This window comes from Heloderma suspectum, chromosome 4 (genome assembly GCF_057233095.1).
Source record: "Heloderma suspectum isolate Gila_16-S chromosome 4, 16-S_ref, whole genome shotgun sequence".
Taxonomy (NCBI): domain Eukaryota; kingdom Metazoa; phylum Chordata; class Lepidosauria; order Squamata; family Helodermatidae; genus Heloderma; species Heloderma suspectum.
Window position 1 is genome coordinate 71,661,836 of NC_139461.1, and position 15,925 is coordinate 71,677,760.

The window sequence follows — 15,925 nt, forward strand, 5'->3', positions numbered from 1 at the left end:
ACTTCCATCCTTCCGAGGTCAGTAAAATGGGTACCCAGCTTGCTGGGGGAAAGGTAGTCACGACTGGGGAAGGCAATGGCAAAACACCCCGCTATAGTCTGCCATGAAAACGCCAGCGCAAGCGGCGTCCCTCTAGGAGCCAGTAATGACCCGGTGCTTGCACAGGAGGAACCTTTCCTTTCCTCTCTCTGCAGACATTCACACTGTATGCACAGATGCCTGTGGGAGGCACTACTTGATGCACATGATGTGAGAGGCAGAGCTACTCAACTTGGCCTAGCTTCCTGCTCATGTGTTGGGGTAAGTGCTGTAATAATGCCTGAACAGGGTGCTACTCTTCCCAGTAACTACAGCTTTGCTTCTCACTGCCTTCACCAGGACATGTTGGGAGCTTACCTAGATTCTGGAGTTCACAGCCAATGGGAATCCCTTTCTGCACAGTGCATACTTCCCTTGTATGGGAAACACTGCCAATTTATTGACTGAGACCAATAGTATTTAGCCAATATACAGTCTCAAAATGTTGCAGCGAGGAGGAATGGAAGATATATCCATGGTTGGGTTTGGTATGTGCAAGAGGAATACTCTAAGGCACGGACTCCCCCTCCCTAACAGGTTCCCTTCCCTTGCTTACCTGTATGGGTAGTTTTGTCCTTGCAGTCCCTGTTGTGAGAGTTGAGTATTTTAGGTTCTTGGGGTGTATTACATCTTGAGTCCTGAGGCAGGGTACTTGTAAGGGTTCTGAGAAGACATGAGTTAGCAATACGCCCTAGCTACTTAGTGGTTCTCCCTGGCTGTTTGTTGGTTGTGCCCATTGTCTCCTTTCACCAGAGTTTCCATCACCAAAGTTCACTCATGTATGCTATACTCTGAGTTCTGTAGACGTAAGTACAGAATAGTGTAGTCCCATGCTAAGCACCATGTAACGTGACATTAAACACATCTTTTCATTTAACATGCAAGGGTTTTTAGAAATCAAATTGCAGCAGCTGGATGGGGTGCTAATAATTATCAGGATCTCACACCTGGAGGGGGAATTTAACCCTTTCCTCCTCATCTGCAGTCTGGCAGAAAATCCTTCCTGTGAAGATGGGGTGGGGATGGCAGTTTCTGAATGATCATCTGAAGCTGGTATTTGCTTTCGGGGGAATCCCTCATTGCCCCCAATGGGGGATTACCTTCCAAAGCTGATAGCACCCCCACTGAAGGTGCTATTAGCATTGGGTGGAAATCCCCCACTGGCACCAATGAGGAATCCCCCAAGAGCAAACACCAGCTTCAGATGATCATTCAGAGCCCCCCCCCCCGCCTCCAGTTGCCATCATGCCCTCCCATAGGCATCTGGTTGGCCACTATGGGAAACAGAGTGTTGGACTAGTTAGGCCTTTGCTCTGATCCAGCAGGGCTCTTCTTTTGTGCTTAATGTGTATTGTAGGGTGTCACACCAATAAACCAGGATTGTTGAACCTCAGGCCCATGGGCCAAAACTGGCCCACCTGGGGTCGCAATTTGGACCTCTAGGGTTCCCTAGATGGCCCCTTCACTCATCCCTTTCCCCGACTACCGATTGGTAGTTTTCCTGGCTTTTGTACTATTTTTCACCATTCTAAAAGGTTGAAGTGCCTCACCTAGGGCTTAGTTACTGCCAACAAGAGCTTTAAGCTATATGCTGCTATTTTCTGTATTATGGGCCTGCCCATTTTGCCCTTGGCTCCCCATTGCCTTCAGCCATACCTACCACTGGAACACAGACCCTGAGAGCTTCTCTGAAATTGAATTTGGCCCTCATGCTGAAAGAGGTTCAACACTCCTGCAATAAAACATGTATGATGACCCACTAAAGAATATTCATCTGGACCAACTGTTCTCCCCTTATAGCACTCTGAGGTCTGGACTGTGTAGGTTGTTCTTTGGGGGAGGGTAATAAATGGGGACTGAGCCTTTTGGTTCCTCACAACCCTATAATACTCTGGGAGGATCATGATGGATGTAATATATAACTTTAGATACAAAGGGCCTGAATCAGTGATCAAGTGCATCCATTTTATGCTGAAATGACTCCAGTAATGGAACTGGCGACCCAAGTCCATGATTCTCTGCTAGCTGATAAAATCATGGCCATACACATGGCATCCTGCACAGTTAGTTATGAGCCTGCTATAATGAAGTCTCATGTCATAATTAATTGCCATGCAAAATTCCACAAACACATATATTTTGCAGCTATGCTGAGTGGGTGGGAACCTACATAATTAATAAAAAGCACAGGCATTCCAAACATAGTTATTAGGATTTACCATGCTATGCTTGGCGGTAGAGTTAAGCAGCTGATTTTTAATAACGAGTGTGCAAGCTATGCTTACACCACAAAATTATGAGCGTAGAGTTTAATCAGCTGAAACAAGATGTTGTTCCAGAACAAATTCAGCTCTAAGGTTGAAGTTTGTTCCTTCTCAAAAAGAAAAGTATTGAAATGAAATGGGAGAAAATAAGTGGCATACAGTTTACAATGTGATTCATTTTAAAGGTGGAACATAGTGGATTTATTGGTTTCCGTGAAGACTTCCTCCTTTATGAGGTGCAGTCTCTAATTTTCTTTTATGCTCAACAAAAGAAAAACAACAGAGGACTCTGATTTCATGCAATCTTCCTTACATCAATCTTTTAATGTGTATTTTAAGACCACTTTACCCATTACACTTTTTAGCTGTACAAATGTGAAAAGTGAATAGAAAAATGTGTGTTGGCAAACATATGTATCCTTTATTTCAAATATTTCTATATCACCTGTTGATGTTCAAAATATCCAGGCAGACAACAATAAAACTACAATATAACTATACATTCCAGCTAAAACAAAGTACAGCTATATAATAAATCAGTAGGTTATAAACAACAGGCATCATAAATCTTTAAATGCCAAGGAGAATTTTTTAAAAAGTTTTCAACATTTGCCTTGACTGCAACAGAGTTGGTGTTTTATTTCTGGGGGGAGAGTATTCCAGATGGTGGGCGCCACCATGGAAAAAGCCCTCTTCCTGGTTGTTGCTGGATGGACATTTGTGGGATGTGGCACAACGAGGAGGGCCTCTGATTATTATTGCAGTGGCCAGACACCTATATGGCAAAAGACGTTTTCTCAGGTAACTCGGTCCCATATTCTATAAGGCCTTATAGGTTAATAACAAAATCTTATTATGGCCAGGTTGCAAATAGGCAGCCAAATTGGAAATATTTATTTTATTTATTAGATTTATTAGCCGCTCATCTGACCAGCTACCCGGCCACTCTGGGCAGCATACATTATAAATAACAACACAAAATACAACATAATCCACTGAACAAACCAACATTGCTCTAAAAAAACCTGAACCCACCCCAAATGCCCGCCTGAACAGCCAGGTTTTCAAAGCCCAGCAGACGCTCATCAAAGAGGGGGCATGGTGGAGGTCACTAGGGAGGGAATTCCACAGAGTGAGGGCCACCACAGAAAAGGCCCTCTCCCTCGTCCTCACCAGCCTAGCTGTCCTGGCTGATGGGACAGACAGAAGACCTTTGAGGTTGACCTCGTTGAGTGGCATCCCTGGTGTTGCTGGAGGCGCTCCTTAAGACTGGGACAGAACCGTATAGGGTTTTAAAGGTCAATACCAACACCTTGAATTGGGCCCAGAAAACAACTGGTAACCAGTGCAACTCCTTCCGCACTGGAGTGATGTAATCTTGCCAATGGCTGCCTTTAATCAGGTGGGCTGCCGCGTTCTGCACCAGCTTCAACTTCCAAACCATATTCAAGGGTAACCCCACATAGAGCACATTACAGTAGTCTAGGTGAGAGGAGACCAGGGCATGAACTACTGAGGGGAGCAGATGGTTAGGGAGGTAGGGGTGCAGCCGCCATATCAGATGGAATTGGTACAGTGCCTCCTGGCTCATGGCTGACACCTGAGCCTCCATGGACAGCTGGGAGTCTAAAATGACCCCCAGGCTGCAGACCTGGTCCTTCAGGGGCAGCCGTACCCCATTCAACACCAGGTCAACATCCCCCAACCTCCTCTTGTCTCCCACCAAAAGTACTTTGGTTTTGTCAGGGTTCAGTTTCAGCGTATTCCTTCCCATTTATATTTGTCAAGGAACCATGACTGAATGCAGCTTCCTGTTGATCGTTTACCCAGTGACAAATCCAGATCTGCCTCTATGGATTGTGTAGTTTCAAACTGAGCTAAGATACTTGGAATAATTGCACTGTTTGAGCAACAGATAAAATTCAGCTGAAATCAATATTTTTTTAATGGGTGTGCATTTCTTTAAAAATGATGAACCATTTGAAAGATCCTTATTAACCGGGATTTACTTCTGCTTCATTGTTTTATTCCAGTTTCTGTTCTAGTATGTTATTGGTTGTAGCTGTAGTCATAGTTTTTATGCTGTTTATTTCTATTCTGATGTGACTGAGATTGTAAGCTATCCTGAATACTCTTGTAGAAAAGCAAAGTACAAATTAATGCTACTATAATATGAACAGCGACATCATGAAGGCCGGTTGGGGGCTGCAATCCTATAATACTAACATAGGAGTAAACACCATTAAACTCAATGGGATGTACTTCTGAGTAAATATGGACAGGATTGAATTGTGAACTGATTATATACATTGTCAAAGTATACCAGTGTAAATGATAAACAAATATCCCCATTTTGAAGTACCCAAGAAGAAGAGGGGAGATATTTCTGTCAAATCATTTAACACCCTATTGTGCCTCTTTTTCAATGGAGTGAAGTCTATGTTACTGGAAGTGTGGTTTTATTGTTCCTTTGTTTTTGAACAGTTTTATCCAAATGTTTTATAATCATCCATGTATTGATTTTGTCATTTCCACACCCAAGGTAATATATTCAAATGATGTCAGATAACTTCATATGTACAAACAGGGCCAGATTGGGTTGCCACCATGTTAATAGCTGCATAACAGGAAATAACTTAACAGGTGCAGCTTTCCCTATCACTAAATATCTAAACCTCTGGACACTTCTAGGCAGAAGATGCACTGAATCAACAGGCCAAATAACCGCAGACATGCAAGAGCTGTGGTGGCCCTCCTGCTACTGATCACTGCTAGTCTAAATGGGCTGCTAGTAGAACCTGTTTGGCCAGTACACTGATAGTGGTTGTAAACCAGCTGCTGTAATGGCACCAAATCCCTACATGAGAAATTACCTCTTCTGCAGGCATCTCTATATTACAAACATATATCAATTGTATACCAGCTTAACTGTAATAGCTTCCCCCAAAGAATTCTGGGAATTATAATACGGTAAAGTGCAGAAATTATTTGCAGAGATCCCAAGCCCCACTCTCCCCTTGCCCCAACAGGAAAGGTCCCAGAATTCTTTAGGGAGAAAGGTGACTATTAAAATTATTTAAATCTATAGTATAGATATGTTCTCTGAGATACCTCCTATTCAGCTTCCTGAGTTGGCACAACAGTCGGTGAAAAAGCCAGCATTTGGAAGTACCTGTATAAAATACATGCAAACCCTAGGACCAGAGAAGGTGTATACTATAAAACAGATTTACCAAAGTAGCTTCATATCACTGATTAATTTGGAAGTGGTTGCTGAGAAAAATATGTACTTCAAAAGGGTAAATATATAGATACATAAATAGGGTGACAAGATGAAATGAAGTACAAGGTTCTTGTACCTTAAAATACCTTCAAAACAGGAATTAAAGCTTGCCATGCTATAGTGATGCAGGAGTAAGAAACACTGCATATACTACAATTCCCTCTTCTATGCAACATGTCCTCTATTACATCTAGTTGTCCTGCTCACAAAACAAAGAGTTTAGTCAATGTTACACTTATTATTCATATATGTAACATACTGTGAAAGGTAATTTGATTCCTATTTTTCTTGCATTCTTTTTTTAAATAGAAAGAGATGGATTCATTTACATCTTATCAATAATTATAAGATGCAAAGAACAATAAAGAAGCCATATTTAAATGTAACCTATTTGCATACATTATTTTCAGTGCATTTACTGTGAATATCTGATACTTGTGGGAATTTGCAGTGGATGTCCACAGTCCTAAAAGACGGTGTAGCTGGAATATGTCATTTGACACAGCCAAAAAGACACTGGGATATCAAGCAATTTCCTAATTATATTCTGGAACCAGTTAATCTATCACAGAAAACATGTGAGGTGGGCTTTCTGAATGATAACACTAATAAATACTAAGTCCAATTTGGCACAATTTATTGTGGGAATGTCACCAATGACTGTGGAATAGGATATTGAACAATGTCACCAATGGATTTCTGGAGCAAAAAGCTTAGGAACCAATTATTTTTATTTGACTTCACCTTTGAGTATAAGTAACGTATACATCATAAACTTTTGAGGCACCAGATGAAGTAGGACCTTATATTTGAAAGCTCATGCAATCTTTTTGTTTTAAAAAAGCAGTAGCTTTTAAGGCACAGTAGATCTCTGTATTATTTTCCTGCAACTTACTAAAATAGCTACTTTCCCACAATGATTCTTATATGTATACCTCTGCTACAACTCCACTAATAAACAGCATGCTAGGTTTCACAAGTGTGATAGATCCCTCTACTGGGTTTTTCCAATACTATTAGTAATGTGTTATTCCCAGACTTTGGCTAAAACTTTCAAAACCTAATGTTGGATTTCTGAAAACAGAAGGGGTTAAAAACTTAAGCCTGGAATCCTAAACACTTACTATGGAGTAAACTCCACTGGACACAGTGTGGCTTACATCTGAGTAAACATACACAGGGTTGTGCTGTACATGTCTTAGAGCTGCAGATTAAAAAATAGATTGCAAAACTGTTTGCATGCTCTTACTAACAAGTAAAATGCAGCAACGATAGACAAGAATGGCAGCTTGTTTGGCTCTGGTCAAAGAAACCCACAGCACTGTTTTTAGTCTTGCTTTTTCAGAAGGCTTTCAAAACTTTCTGGGATTCAGGATTTATCTAGTGACATTTATTCTCCTGAGCGTCTTTAAACACTCCATAAAATGTTGTAAATGCTAGTTAAGTGTCTCTTAACATATATTTACAAAGTGCATCATTGTACCTTTAATAACATTTAAAGAACAGTTTTTGAAGCATACTGAACTATTTCTGGGGGGAAATAAACCTATTGTACTATTTCTGAGAAAACCTGCAGCAACTCAAATATCCATTCCAAGCTGCTGAAGTTTGTGAATGGGCAAGTAAGTGAGCAAAGAACACAGACAGGAATAAGGCATTGTCAAAGATACTTCATTCTTTATACCACTGTTTTTCAAAAATGTAAATGAAGCTGGAGCTTCCCACCAAGTTACCACTGTAGAAGTATTTGTATTAAATCCACTAGCAGAGCTAGTAAACACTGCCGCAGGTACGACAGGCAAAGCAATACAATCCACAATGTTAACATTCACAAGCTGCTGTCTGCACACACTGTGTTTATGTAAGTCTCTGAGCAAGAATGTACTGTAATTACCTCAAACTGATAAAACAGAACACTCCGCAGATATAAAATCTCGGTCTTGAATACGGCGAGCCGCTCCTATTAGGCTCTCTCACATGCATGCAAACCAGCTTCCCAAAGACTGAAGTGTAGCGAAAGTCAGAGAGATGATGTCATCACAGGCCTGTATATATGATTGCCTGAGCTTCTCATGACACACACACACACACACACACACACACACACACACGAGACCCCCTCTCTGCACATCAATGCATACCTTGGCAAGCTTTACAACGAAATGGATGATTCCACCAAGGATCCTTGATGCTGCCAAAAAGCAAGCACTTGTCGCCAGACCTGCTCATCTCAAGTTATCACCACTCCAATCTCCCCTTCTTCATTTAAGCCCGGCAGGATTTGACCCCACTATTTTTTTTTTCTCTAACAGAGGACAAACTCTGGCTTAGCTCTCTCATACAACGTCGGAAAGAGGAATCAACAACAAGAAACCAAATAAAGCTAGTTCTAACCCCCCCCCCCACGCCCCGTGTATGTTTTTCTCTCACACACACACACACACACAAATCGGGACACAGTGCTTTTGTATCTCTAATTTGGCAACAGGCTGAATCGCCCCCTCGCCCCCTCCCCAAGTGTATCTCCTACCCCCAAGCCATTTCCACTGACACTGCAGGGCATTGCAACATTTGCTGTTGATTTTGGATGAGAAATATCCGTCTCTTCTTCTCCCCACCCCCCTCCGAATTACACACTCTTTGCGGTAGAAAGAGCCATCCATAATGGAGACTTCAGCATCTTTGGCAAAGCCTTTGACTGGTGAATGGAGTAAAAGGATAAAAAGGAGGGCAAGATGAGGGACCAGATGAGTGAAGGAATGAATGAATTGCTACCTCCAGAAAAGCTCTGTGGGTTGCTGGCTTCTCCTGCTGCTCCTGCTCTCGCTGCTGCTGTCACAGCGGATCAGCTGATATTTACCTGTGAGGTAATGCACACTCTGTAAGGTCACCATGCACCCACTGAAACACAGTGCAAAGCAGGAGGGGCGCACAGAGATGGAACTGCTGGCTGCTGCTGCTGCTTACCGCGCTGAAGAGAGAAAGATGCACCGCGCACAGGCTGCTGCTGCTGCTGCTGCAGCTCCTGGCACATGCTGCAGGTGTCACAGCTGAAATTGCCCTGCTTCAGAATGCACCCAGTTTGCTTCTGCACATGCCCAGAGCCCCTCGTGCAGCGCGAATGAGCATGTGCCAAGCCTGTGCGCATGCCCGGCGGGGAAGTGAAGCCTCCGTGAAGCCGTTGCCCTCACCTAGCCCTTTGCTCTGAGTTTCGCGGGGGTTCCATTCACTTTGCCCAAAAAGCATCCTAGCGATGCGGAGGAAGCTGAGGGAGGGAGGGAGGGAGGGAGGAGGGGAAGCCGGGCCACGGCGATGGGGGGGAGGACGGCTGAGCAAAAGGATGACGTATTGCGAAAGCGGAGGAGCAGAGCAGGGGGAGGCGAGTTAGCCAAGGGGATTCGCCGGGGATGTGTGTTGGTGGGGCGCCTGAGAATTTGGACGGGATGCGCCCAACCGAGGCGAGGAGCAGATCGCCCGGCGGGGGGCTGTGCAAAGCGATGGGGCCGATCGTGGGGAGATGTAGTTTGGCCGGGGACAGATATGGGCGTCGGAGATAGGGGCATGGGCGGCGCGGGGCTGGGGCTGGGCTTGGGCTGGACTGCAAAGATGAGAGAGGGGTAAGGTTGAATGAGGACGGGGCTGATGCCGGGAGACGCACAGAGGAGCGAGGGAAAGCGGACCGACCAGGGGTGTAGGTGAGCGAACCGAAAGCTGTTGGCCCCGAGGAGACAAGCCAAGGAAAGACGGTGCGGCAGGAGATCTCGCAAGACACGGCTGATCATAGAGAGGAACGATGGGACAAAGTGATCCCAGGCTTCAGAGCCCGGAGGGGCGCGCGGGGAAATCCCTAGCACCGCATATGTATTTCGAATCGGGGTGTGTGTGTCAGAAATGACACAAATAGACCTGGGGCGCCGCTTTCTTTGCGGGCGCCGCTCCGGGGACTGCCTGGCGGGGTGATGAATTGTTGTTCCGTGCGCGGTGATGTCGCGTTGTTTCCGCTCCAAGAGGGCTCGGAGGAGGGAGGCGCGTTGTTCCCAGGGCTCTCCGCTGGGGAGGCAAACCGGGGGCCGAAGTCCTGGGAAAGCGCCGTCTCCCTTGGCCGGGCGGGTGTCGAACCACTCCTCGTTTCCATTCGGACGGATCCATGGTCGCAGCCGGCTCCTTTGTTTCCCCGGCCCCAACATGCTCTCGGCGGCGCTCGCTCGCCCTCTCCAATGAGCGACGGCGCCTCTCCAAATACACATTTTTTAAAAAAGACGAAACAAAAACCTGCCTCCGTGTCGAAGTGTTGAGGCTGAGGTGCGTGTTTCGCACCTGCCCCTTACGATAGCCAGTTAACCCGTTCTTTCCTCTGAGCAGACGTCATACTTTGGAATTGAATTGATCATGTTAATGATGATGGACGACAAACAAACTGAAGTGTGTGTGTGGGGGGGGGGGGGTAGAAAAACGTCTCACGCTGTCACTGTGTTATTCTGGACGCACTTTTTGACTACAGTCTCCAAGACAAGAGATGCTCCAGGACCTTTTTCTGACTACTTTTCACAGCTGAGTGTAAGCTATCCCTGCGAGAAAAAGTGTGCGTGTGCATTGTTTTGTGTGCATGTGAATGTTGGTAATGCAGAATAGAAAATGTACTAGTTTATAGGCAATCTAGGTTTACCATTCACAAATGAGGAAAATAAATTATGCTCTTGTGTGTGAAGCTACTGTAGGTGATTTTCAGAAGTGACACTGAAAACCAGTTTTTGCAATTGTCATGTCCATAATTTGAATGGAGAACCTACATGGCTTCCATGTACAACCCCTTTTAAAATGACTCTTCTTGTTTTCTCTCCCACAGTAGCAGCATTCACAAGAGATGTACACGAGGCTGAAAGGCATCCTTAGTTTTACTTGTGAAAAACTCATTAGGACTCATTTCCTAAAAACCAAATGTGCTTTTCTGATCCCAGAGCCAGCACTGTGTCCCGCACCCCCCCCCCACCCTCACCCCGTTGATTTGCACTGCAGATGAAAGCTATTGTAAGACAAGTAAAGGAGGAGCTGTAAGTATGCACTAGGTCGGACGTAACATCCTACATCATCTGCTTTGGGAGCAGGGGGAGGAACTTATCTGGTGCTTCCTGTCTAGCAGAAAAGTATTTTGCACAACTAAGGGTGCTTCCAGCTGAGGCTTTTATGGGGCCATTATTCTACTTCATTCACGGAATTTTAGGGGTGGTGGTGCAGATGAGGTCATCTTCCTCTTGGAACCCTCCTGTGTTTTCCCACAATTTCTTCCATCTTTTCTCTTGTTGCAGAAAATCCATTAGCTGCACAATGACTTCTAATTAGTAGCGGAAGGACTAGAGCCCTCTACATGGATGCACCCTAAACATACATATGTGTAACTGAAGCAATCACATATTCTTTCCCTATTTACCTGCCTTTCCCTCCCTTCCTCTGTTGTTTTCCCTGTGTCAAATTTCACATTGTAAACTCCTCAGGGCAGGGACATGTCCTCTTGTACTCAGTAAGGTGCCATGCACATTGATGATATAATAATAATAGAAGAAGAAAAATAATGCCTTTATTTACTATTAATTTATTACAATTTACCACCCATCCTTATCTCTTCTCTATTTGTCTTCATTAAGCCCCATTATTCAAATATGTGGATGGTAGGCTGTCCTTGGAGGACTAAAGTACAATTCATACAACCCAACATATCTAATTTCATAACCTCAGTGAAGATTTGGACATGTGTTTACATTGCCAAAGTCCATATTTGTTGACTCAGCATGCACACAAATGCCCATCCAAAGTGTATATTACCATCATTTCAAGTAACACATGCATGAAAAGCATGCTGAATTTCAGTGTGCTGTTACTTTTATTGCCAGAAACAATTGAAAACATGCACCTCTGATATGCATTTATATATGTGGTAAAGAGCACCCATGCATTCAAAACAAAACACCACTTCATAGTATGGCATGGTAAATGCCCGTCTGGAGGTACCCTCAAATGAAAACAGCTATTGGTTAAGCCTTATTCAGACATTTGGAAACTGGATAATCAACATTTGGTGTAAGGAACACACAAGATTGTGACCACTGTTCCTGCTTCTGACCTCCATGTGCTGATCTGAAGGTCTAAATAGAGCCTACGCACACATACGTAAGCTCTATTCAGACCTCAGGATCAACACATGATGGTGAAAGAGGACAAAGTGATAGATCCATATTTAAGCTGGATCAACTCTGCTGATCCTTCTGCTTGCTCCTTCCCACGGCAGCCTCTCCAGCCCCCTGACAATGCTACACAACCTGGTTCACACGTAACCCAGAGTACAGGTTCAGTATGGGTTGTTGCTGAATCGTGGGTTGTCATTATGTGCAAACCCTGCACTATGGTTTAACTATAGGTGGTTGTTAATGATGAACTGCCCAGAGTTCACAACCCAACAACAAACCATGGGTTCTCTTCCTGACTTGTTCATGGTTAACAGCCCATAATTAAACCATAGTGCAGGGTTCACACATAACGACAGCCCATGATTCAACAACAACCCACAATTCAACAACTCATACTCAACCCATACTCTGGGTTGTTGTAAAATGTGAACCAGGCCATTGAGTCAGGAGACCCTCCTGCATGGGGTGAGCTATGGTGTATGTGCAGGAAGGGGGACCCTAAAAAAATCAGACAGGAGGACCTTCTGCAAGGAGAGCATTTCCTCTCATGGAAGGCAGATTCTGAATCCAACCTAGGGTGTCTGATTCCACTTTCTCCCCCATATGTTGGTTAACTGTTGTTCATGAATGTCTGAATAGGGTATATTCAGAAACAGATTAAATCAAGTTAAAGCTCTTGGGGGTGGGGGTTGCTATGAAATGAAGGCTGCATGTACATAATGGCGCACATCCAATCTAAACCTTCAGGGACTCAAAGCAGGTCACTTTTAAACTTAACAATGTATGTTTTTTCTGGAATACTAATAAATTCACCCTTAGGAAGTATCTGATAAGGTTGAAATTGGCAATACTGACCAGTATGCTACCTGGTTTGTATCCTGATACAAAATGAGAATTCTTTCTGATTCAGGTCCCCATCCTACAAACCACCCTTTTTTGCAGTATGTACTTCTGGGCACTGTTTAATTTCTAAATAGAAAGGTGTTGGAACTCCAGCCTGTCCGAATGCTGTCTCCTCTGACCTGGATATCACATCCCCTAAGATGTATGGAGCAGGTCAAACGGTGATTACTTAGTGGTGAAGGAAATACACTTAAGAGTTCATCTCATCTCATCTCATCTCATCTCATGTCATTATTATTTATTATTTCTTCACACCTTTTGTGACTGGGCACTGAAAACAGGTTTCACAATTAAGCCTTGGTGACCCCTGACTCAAATTAAGAGAGAGAGGGAGGGAGTGTGGAGTGGGAGGGCAGAAATAATTATCGGATTGAATAGTGCAGGTTTAGGCCACTAAGATCAGATTCCTTTAAATTTATCATCAGTGAATAATTTTATTTAACGGGGGTGGGGAGACACTACAGTATTTTCAGGCTTGTAGCCAGAAATGTTTTGTCAAGGGGACCTTAGAGGGTGGGAAATCATTGCAGAAGAGACAGAGCAACACTACTCCTAGCTTAATATTTTAATGTTAACTGTATTATTCCTAGTGAGAAAATTGGGTAACCCTCCCTGCATGCTTTTTCTTATATATTCACAAGTAAACTGGCTAGAGCAGAGGTGGAGAACCTCAGGCCTGGGGGCCAAATCCAGGTCTCCTGAGGTCTCAGTCCAACCTTCTGGGGTTCCCCAAATGGCCCCACCTGTTTTCCCTGGGTCCACCCCTTTCCACAGCAACTGATTACTCTGTGGTTTTCTGGCTTTTGTGCATTTTCCCCCCATTCTAAAAGCTTGAAATCCTATCATAAAGCTTAGTTTTTTCTGGCAGTTGAGTTAAGATCTTTAGGCTAAAATATGCTGACATTTTGGGCTTCCTCTTTTGCCTTCAGCCCCTGAGAGCTTTTCTAAAATGGAATTCAGCCCTCAGGCTGAAAGAGGTCAACATCCCTGGCCTAGAGACTTACTTTTTAAAATGGAAGCCTCAGGAAGGGGGTCTGGAATATTCCTGAGGGACACACTTCAGATCTCTCTGACATTTTCTGGGAGTGTGTTTATTGATGTTTTGGTGGTATGTTAGCTTTAAATGTGTCGCCAGCTATTACTGGAAATATGGTGTCCTGACATACAGCATACATTTGTATGCCTGGTGAGAGGTACTGTGCATTAAAAAAAAATACTGATAGAGCTATTAGCTGCCATGTTCTTTCCCCTTTGGCAGACACTTTAACAGCTGCACAACAGGCAGAAATTCAACAGGTGTAGCTGAGCCGCACCTGTTGAATTTCTGCCTGTCAGAGCACAGTGCCTCTGTTAGGAGAAAAAAGAAGATGGCAGCCCTACTTGGAGATCAAACCAATGAGTTCTAGGTGTTTCACACTTAAATGTTTGACATGGAACATTAGAAGTGCTTGTGCTCATAACTTGTTTGATGCTCCAGGCAAGCACTGCTTTGTAGAGGATATTGCCAATTCAAACTTGAATGCTAAACTGGGGAATTAGATTCTCATGGAGTGTAAGCCCATACAGTTCCATCACTTTCAATCAAGCCTTCTACATCAGCAGAGGATCCCTTTTGAAATACTTCTAGCAACAAGCACATAGAAAACTACTGTGATGAAAAAAAAAAAAATGTAAAACTTCCCTCCCAGTCTCTCTTGTGGTTAATTGTTTTATGCATCAGTCTATTTATGAACCATAAGATCTCAAAATATACATTGCAATGCTTTGCTTCCTTGCAGCTGTGATAATGCAGCAGTGTGGGGGTGGGAGAGGGGAGACTGGGTGGGTAGCTGATAAGGTTACTAGTTCTTTCCTGACACTGGCCCTTTGTCTTTAACAGTTTCAGGGCAAACAGGAATTCAGCAGCTTTTTTATTTGCTCAAGGCAATCACTTGCCCAAGGCCATCTAGTGAGTCTATAAGTGAATTGGGATCCGATTTGGACCCATAACTCCCAAGCTTTAGAATCCACAAAAGTGCGAACCCTGCAATGTTTTCCATTAGGTTATATCAGCCTTCCCTAAGCTGCCTGGTGCTCTCCAGATGTGTTGGACTACAACTCCCATAAACCTCCAGATAGCATAGGATTATGGGAGTTGTAGTCCAACACATCTGGAGGGAAACGGGTCCTCGAAGGCTGCACTATATTATCTATACTGGTGGAGGATCAGTATCATGGTAATTGTTGTTGTCATATGGTCAGAGCCTGATAGACACGCTTTGTAAACTCAGACCGAGCTGTGGTATAATTTTTCACATGCTGCTGACCAACTTTACCGCAGTGCCTAAACTCAGGGTTTGCTCTCTGTGGTATGGTGAACTTATAAAACATATTGGGGTGCTTTCAGTTGAGGTTTTTGTTATGCAATCACAGTGCCTCATTCACTGAATTTTACACCGGGTCCAGATGTTGTCATCTTAAATGTATAATCCTCCCATGATTTCTCACCACTTCTTCCAGCTACATCACAGGCAAAAGGAGACCAGGGACATGCAGTGGTCAGGGCACCTGACATCCAAGGTATGGATCCAGGTGTCCCAGAAAATTACGTTTCCCAGGCTTCTTCACATGTGGGACACTCTCTGTTTTCCCAAATTCAATTCTGAACTGAGCCTAAAGGAGCCCCCTAACCCCCATCACTAGTATACAGCACCTTCTAGCTTCTCTAACGTCCACCCCTACCTCCCTTGATTCTGTTTTAATAATAAACTTTAAAATAGAAAAAAGGGAAGGATTCTTTTTTCTTTTTAAGCATTCCTTTCCAGGAAAGAGGCTCATTTGGTCTTCAGCTGTTTAATGCCTCATTTCTGATACTCTTCTGATTTGTCACTGATTTCAGACCCATGTTGTCACTGCAATGAATGGAAAGGCTTTGATGGCATGACATAATCTAAAACTAGCGCTTCATAAATGCTACAGATCATATGAAAGATAGATGCAAAACATGCAGCTCTAGCTATATGAGAGTGAATGTTTGAAGGTGTGTGTTAATGGATCTTGACAAATCAGATATTGCATGACAGAGACATCCTTCTCACTCTACAGGCATCAGGCAATGGAACTGTGAAGACAAAGGAGAAGCAAGTGACAAGTATTAAGGAAGGCTTATAGAGCTTTTCTACACAAGGTTGTTAATCGGTTTTGTTTTTGTTGAAGAAATGAGATCTGAGTTCTAC

At 43.8% G+C, this 15,925-nt stretch overlaps 1 long non-coding RNA gene across 1 annotated transcript; it reads right to left on the reverse strand.

Moving 5' to 3' along the window:
• Window positions 1–2,638: 2,638 nt before the first annotated feature.
• Window positions 2,639–8,698, reverse strand: LOC146347001 (uncharacterized). The gene is made up of 3 exons (XR_014790125.1): window positions 8,593–8,698; window positions 8,401–8,485; window positions 2,639–3,117 (listed from the first exon to the last, which is right to left on the reverse strand). It is a non-coding gene; the product is annotated as an uncharacterized LOC146347001 (long non-coding RNA).
• Window positions 8,699–15,925: the final 7,227 nt, after the last annotated feature.